At 40.9% G+C, this 6,000-nt stretch overlaps 1 pseudogene; it reads right to left on the reverse strand.

Moving 5' to 3' along the window:
• LOC114220034 (GPI alpha-1,2-mannosyltransferase 3 pseudogene) overlaps positions 1 to 5,527 on the reverse strand; it is a 45,690-nt pseudogene extending 40,163 nt beyond the window's left edge.
• Between the last annotated feature and the right edge of the window lie 473 nt (positions 5,528 to 6,000).

Raw genomic sequence — 6,000 nt, forward strand, 5'->3', positions numbered from 1 at the left:
ACAGTGGCTATAATTATGAGGTGAGCACTTTACTCCAAGAAGGTGGTCCATTCCCAGCTTGGACTGCTTTGGACTTGAAAAGAGGATTCTGGGTGTTCTGGCAATTGCCACCCAAAAAAGCCACTCCAAAACTCAGGGACTTAAAAAAAAATTTATTGCTCTTTTCATGTTTCCAAGGGTTGACTTGGCTCAGCTGAGTGATCTTCACTCTGTGTTGCTCATGAGATTGTATGTTGACTGGGCTGCAACATCTCAAGTCTCAGCAATGCCGGTTGTCTAAGATGGCTTACTCACATGATGCTGGCTGTTGGCTGGAATCTCAGTTGTGCTGTTGACCACAGCCTCTCCAGATGGCTTGGACTTCTCACAGAATGGTGGCTGGGTTCCAAAAGGGAATTTCCTAAGAGTAGGCATTCCAAGTAGCCCAAGCAAAAACTGCAAAGAAGCCACACTCCATCAGCATTACTTCCACCGCATCCTCTTGCTCAAAGCAGTCATAGGGCTCACCCATATCCAAAATAGTGGGAAAATAGACTACATTTTGATGAAAAAGTGGCAAGAATCCACTGTAGAACAGTGGGACTGAATGATATTATTAAGACCACCTTTGGAAAATACAATGTCACATTGGCATAAGGAGGATATGCCCCAGGATTGTTTTAAGAATATATTCTCATTTAGAATATGTGCTCTGATTGACCTTGGCGTTTCAGACAGTGGGGAGGAGGCCAGAGCTCACACTGAAAGGGAACTGATACTTCTGAGGGCTTTTGCATTGAGGAAAGACCCTGGACTAGAGGAACAGAGACACCTGGGTTTGAGTCTAGCTCTTCTACTTATTGGCTGAGTGGCCTTGAGTGAATTACTTCTTTCTGAACCTCAGTTTCTTTGTCTGAAAAGTAATAACATGAAAAACAAATCTGAAAAATTCCTTTTTCAGAGACATCTGGGATTTCAATGATCCTATAAGGGATTTGTTTCACTGCAACTGTGTCCAACCTCATTAATTCTTTTATCAACTGACTCTCTTTATGGGAGTATAGTGACCATAATAGCCCCAGTTTGTCCAGAAAACTCCTAGATTAAGCCTGTTGTTCTAATACAATTATGAATAGCTCCCCCTTTCACTCTCAAAAGCGTTACAGGTTGGGTAATAATTTGTATGCTCACCCTCACGATAGGGCACAGGGTAATGACAGTGACCTTATGTGATTATATGTTTACAATGGGCCTATTTCATTATGGAAACTTTATTAGGGTACAAGTAGTGACTAAATCTAGGTTCTTCTGATTGCAAGCAACAGAATTCAATTTAAATAGCTTAAGCTGAAAATGGAATGTACTGATTCTAAAGATACTAAAGTATCTTGCAGAAGTTAGCTACAGCTAGGTCTGAAACAAGAGACAGTATCAGGCAGTATTATCTTTAGGTCTCTGAAATTTGTGTCATTTTCTTTCTTTCCAGACTGGCTTTCTCTGCTTCTTCAAGTACATGATAGTCAGAAGATGGCTGTCCCATGGTTAACATTTGTTTCCCTTGGAAAGAAAATGTGATTAGTCTGCCCCAGGTCCAAATTGCTAGAAGTGGGATGAAGGACCAAGAAGATAATTAGGGGCCCACCCAGTGATATAGAGGAAATCTCAGAGAAAGTGGTTGTGTTAGTCCAGGTCCCCCAAGAAGCAAAAGCCAAGACAAGATTAAATTGGATAACATGTATTAAGGGAAATGTTTGTGATATAGAATGGTAAAGGAGCCAAACAAGAGCCATTGGAAGTAAATATGACCCCAAGTGAAGGAAGGAAGGAAGGAATGAGGGAGGGAGGGAGGACATGTTTTAGACTGGATTAGATCCATGTTTTAAGCTTCAAGGAGAGTTTAGCAAGGCCAATTGGGAGTCCTTAAGCCAAAGTTGCTCATCAGGGGAGATCCCAGCCAATTAGGAAGAAGTATGCCTTAATATCACTGCCGGACTCAGCCATTGACTAGAAGTAGCCTTTGGAAGTGGTGGACTTAGAGCAAACATGGCAGTGGATTTCAGAGCTCAGCGGCTTAGGCCCTTGGTGGATCATACTGTCATAGTTGAATATCTGAGAGGTGCATTCCCATGGCCACAATGGTCATTAAGAACAGAGTAAATACCCAAAAGGTGTCCAGTGTAGCTGGTTCCCCAAAGTGACTTGAAGGTCACTCAAAGTTTGAGTAAAAGTTTCCATTCTAGACCCAATGAGAAGGCAAGGCAGGGGAAATAATAGAAGGAAGAAGAATGAGACTGGAGGCTGGAATTGAAAAACTCTAAGATCAATCATATTTTCATTCAACAAAGATCAGTTGACTATGTGCCGTATACAGTGTTCCAGGTTCTGGGAATACAATGGTGAATAAGGTAGGGAGTCTCTCTGTAGTCTAAGGAGCACTTACAGACAAGTCAAGCAATGACAATATTCTGTGATGTGTTATTACAGGGATAAACATAAGATGCTGAGGTTGCACAGAAGGTGGACACTTAACTTTGATGAGTTTTGGGCTACCAAGGAAGGCTGAGAGGAACCTTAACAGTCTCCAGGCTAACTCTGCCCTCATGTTACATCTGAGGTTGGCAAAGTGCCTTGATCAAGGTCAAGGCACTTTGCTGGTCATTGAGGTAGTTTTAGAACTCAGAACCCTTGAATTCTGCCTTATTTCTATGCTCTACATCTGATGGCAAACTAATTATTGCCAGAGCTAGATAAGCATCCGTTCCTCCCAGCAGAGCCAAGGGTTGTTATTATTTGCTTTCAAACTATCAACACCACCACCAGAAATATAGATGATTAAAAACCAAGCTGAAGATGCTACCTTTTAGAACTCTTTGAGGGCTTCTGAACAATCAGGAAACTTTCGCCTGTATTTTCAGAATATGCTGTCAGGGAAGGTCATCTGAATCATATCCATCAAATGTTGGGGATGACTCACCGTCAAACAAATCTCACTTTTAAAAACTTGCCTTTATAAATACACAAGAAGAAATATCTTCTGTTGTTTTTGAGAGGGTTCTTCATTTCCTCTACCTCCCCTCCTGGTTCTCACTCTGAACCCCCCAAACAAAAGACCTGCGGAAGACATACACACCTCCTGGCTGCCCCCAGCTTGACTGACTTCAGACACCCAAGATAACCCCAGAGCAGCTGCCCTCCCTTCATTTTGTTCTTCCCTGGCCTTACTGGGGCTGACTCACTAAAGCCTGAAGGCTTTGCTTCCTCAGGGTTATGGCCTGTGGGGAAGGGAAAGAGATGCTTGCTGCAGCCAGTGGGTAATTAAAGATATGCACACAGCCCAATGAGTGGCAGTTGCACAGAGAAGGCCTGCAGTCAACTGAGGCCAAAGAGTGGATGTTCTTAAAGAGAAGCCTGGGCTGCCTTTCTCTTTATTGGGTCATCAGCAGGAAGAGGTACCCAATACCCACTATATATTGGGTACACTTTCTTCAAGACTCTTCTTCTGAGTGGATCTCTTATCTGAACTTTTCCATGTTAGAAGGAGCGGTTTGCAGGAACAACACAGTTTACGCATCCTTCAGCCTTTGAGAAAGCTTTATTCCATTTTTCCAGAAAAATCCATATACTAGGTCCCTAAAGGAACTGCACCTCTTTGGCATATAACTTCAAGAGGAAAAACAAACAAACATGTCAAGCAAATCCCCACTGGTTAGGCCTAGAAGTGGCATATCCCTTTCCTCACAATCTACCTTAAAAAAGGAAAAAAGTAGATTCTTGTAGAAAATACAGAAACAAAAGAAGAAAAGAAAAGCCTATAATTCTTCCCTCCTAAGATTTTCATTGCTAATATTTTGGTGAATGTGTCCTCCCATGCTTTTTTGCCTAGGCCAAATATATACACACACACATACACATACACATGCTGGAGCAAAATTAATCCAGAGCATATTTCCATGTTAATACACTTTTATACTGTTATTTTTAATGGCTGTATAATATTTCATTATATAGGTATATCATGATTCATTTAACCAATTTTCTATTGGATATGTAGATTGTTTCCTATTATCACAAAAGCCCCATTGATCTTCACTTCAAATCCCTCCTAGTGCAATGGAAGTTTAGCTTAGCAAAATAGAAAAATTTTGGCTACTTTCTTCTAAATTAGTAATTATTATCTAGGAGTGATTTTGCCTCCCAGGGGACAGTTGGCAATATCTGGAGACATTCTTGGTTATTAAAACTAGGGGACTACTCCTTTGCTAAACATCCTGCAATGTAGAGACAGCTCACCACAACTAAGAATTATCCAGTCTAAAATGTCAATTGTGCAGAGGCTCTAAACATTGGTCTAATTGTAGTTATACACTTAAGTGAGCTGTCAATCAGAGGATCTCCATGCTAATCCCCTTCTTCATGTTCATTATCACTACCTTTTTTCACTTTAATGCATCAAATACAAATAGAACACTGAGCCGGACACAGAAGTGACAAAATGCAGCTCCTTCCATGCACTGAATCATACCTTGCACTGCAAAAGCTCTTTTTCCAGATCAGTGCAAACTGTGCTTTTCCTTGTCCATGTTGCTCTTAGCAACCAAACTCTCCAGTTTTTATTCAGTTACTCAGTCTGCAGTCACGTGCTGTTAACATTCTCACCTCTGAAAAAAACTTTCCTTCAAACCTTCACCCATCCCCCTCAGGTCTATGGCAGTCACCCTTCCTGTATGCTCCCAGACCTTTGGTATATAATTTTAATGGTAATGATCCATTTACTTACCTGTCTCCCACATTAGACTGTGAGCTCCTCAAGGGAAAAGAGAGTGTCTCATCAATCCCCATCTCCTTAGTTTCAGTGCCTCAGTAAATGTTTGGTGAATGAATTAATGGTTGAATGAAAGCCCCTTTGGAAAGTCAGTTGCCTTCAGGTACTGATGTCCAACACTCATCGTGAGGACTAAGGCAATGCAGAGAAATATCCCTTCATAATAATGCTAAGTAGAATTTTTTTCAACATCATGTAAAATCAAAAAGATCTCATCCTGTTTTCTACCTGCATTAGCCAGCTTTTAGGATTTCCAGCAATTAGTATTTCCCAGTTGTCAGTATTTAGCTCATTAATGTTCATGGGAAATTCTCTGGAAATGCCCCCAATGTAGCCATAAAGGCAATCCAACTTCTATAGCAAATTCCACATGGCTATTTAGTTTTTGCATATTTATTTTCCACTGGTGATAGCATTGACAACTGAGGTTAGGGTATTTCCAAAAATCAAAAACCAGTTGTGGTTTTTGTTCTCAGAGATCAGTTCAAAAATTAATACCTTTTTCCTACCTTCAGACCTGTCTTCTCCATTGGCTACAATTGCCAAATACTTGCCCAATTCAAGTTTAACTCCAGTTGTGGATGCTCTCCATCTCGCAGCCCCTTGAAGACCAAGTCCCAGGCAAAGTAATCCAGAACCGTCTTTCTTCCTAGTCATCACAAGGTAAGTGTGAAGGGTTCTAGAGTATGAATGAAGGGGTCTGAAAGCATAATTTGCAAACCTCATAGTGCCTCTAAGTTGAGATATTCTGTCTTTAGAAGGTCGTTACTACTAATACAAACATGTCCCCTGGAGGTGGTGCAGGAGAGGGATGGAATGGTAGCTTCACAAAAAAGGAATGGAGTTTAAGGACTTAAATACAGAGAAAGTTCCTGGCAGGATAGGATGGGAGAATGGAGGGTTGACATGAAATGTGAACAGAATCAGAAATGATTTGTTTGGGAACCAGCTATCAGACCATTTTCAATATAGAATGTCTTAAGTGCCCAGAAGGTAAATGCATATTCCCACAAACTCCACTGGGGCTACTGTTGTTTCCAGGTGATGGGGTTACATTGCATTAATAACAACAGTCAATATTTGGGAGCGTGACATATATCTGGCATTATATTTACAAGTACTAACTCATTCGATGCTCATTACTTTATAAGGTATGATTATGATTATTCCCATTTTAAAGATATGGAAATTGAAGCACT

Source organism: Eumetopias jubatus, unplaced genomic scaffold (genome assembly GCF_037043125.1).
Source record: "Eumetopias jubatus isolate StellerSeaLion01/CBP00866 unplaced genomic scaffold, mEumJub1_p1.0 scaffold_13, whole genome shotgun sequence".
Taxonomy (NCBI): domain Eukaryota; kingdom Metazoa; phylum Chordata; class Mammalia; order Carnivora; family Otariidae; genus Eumetopias; species Eumetopias jubatus.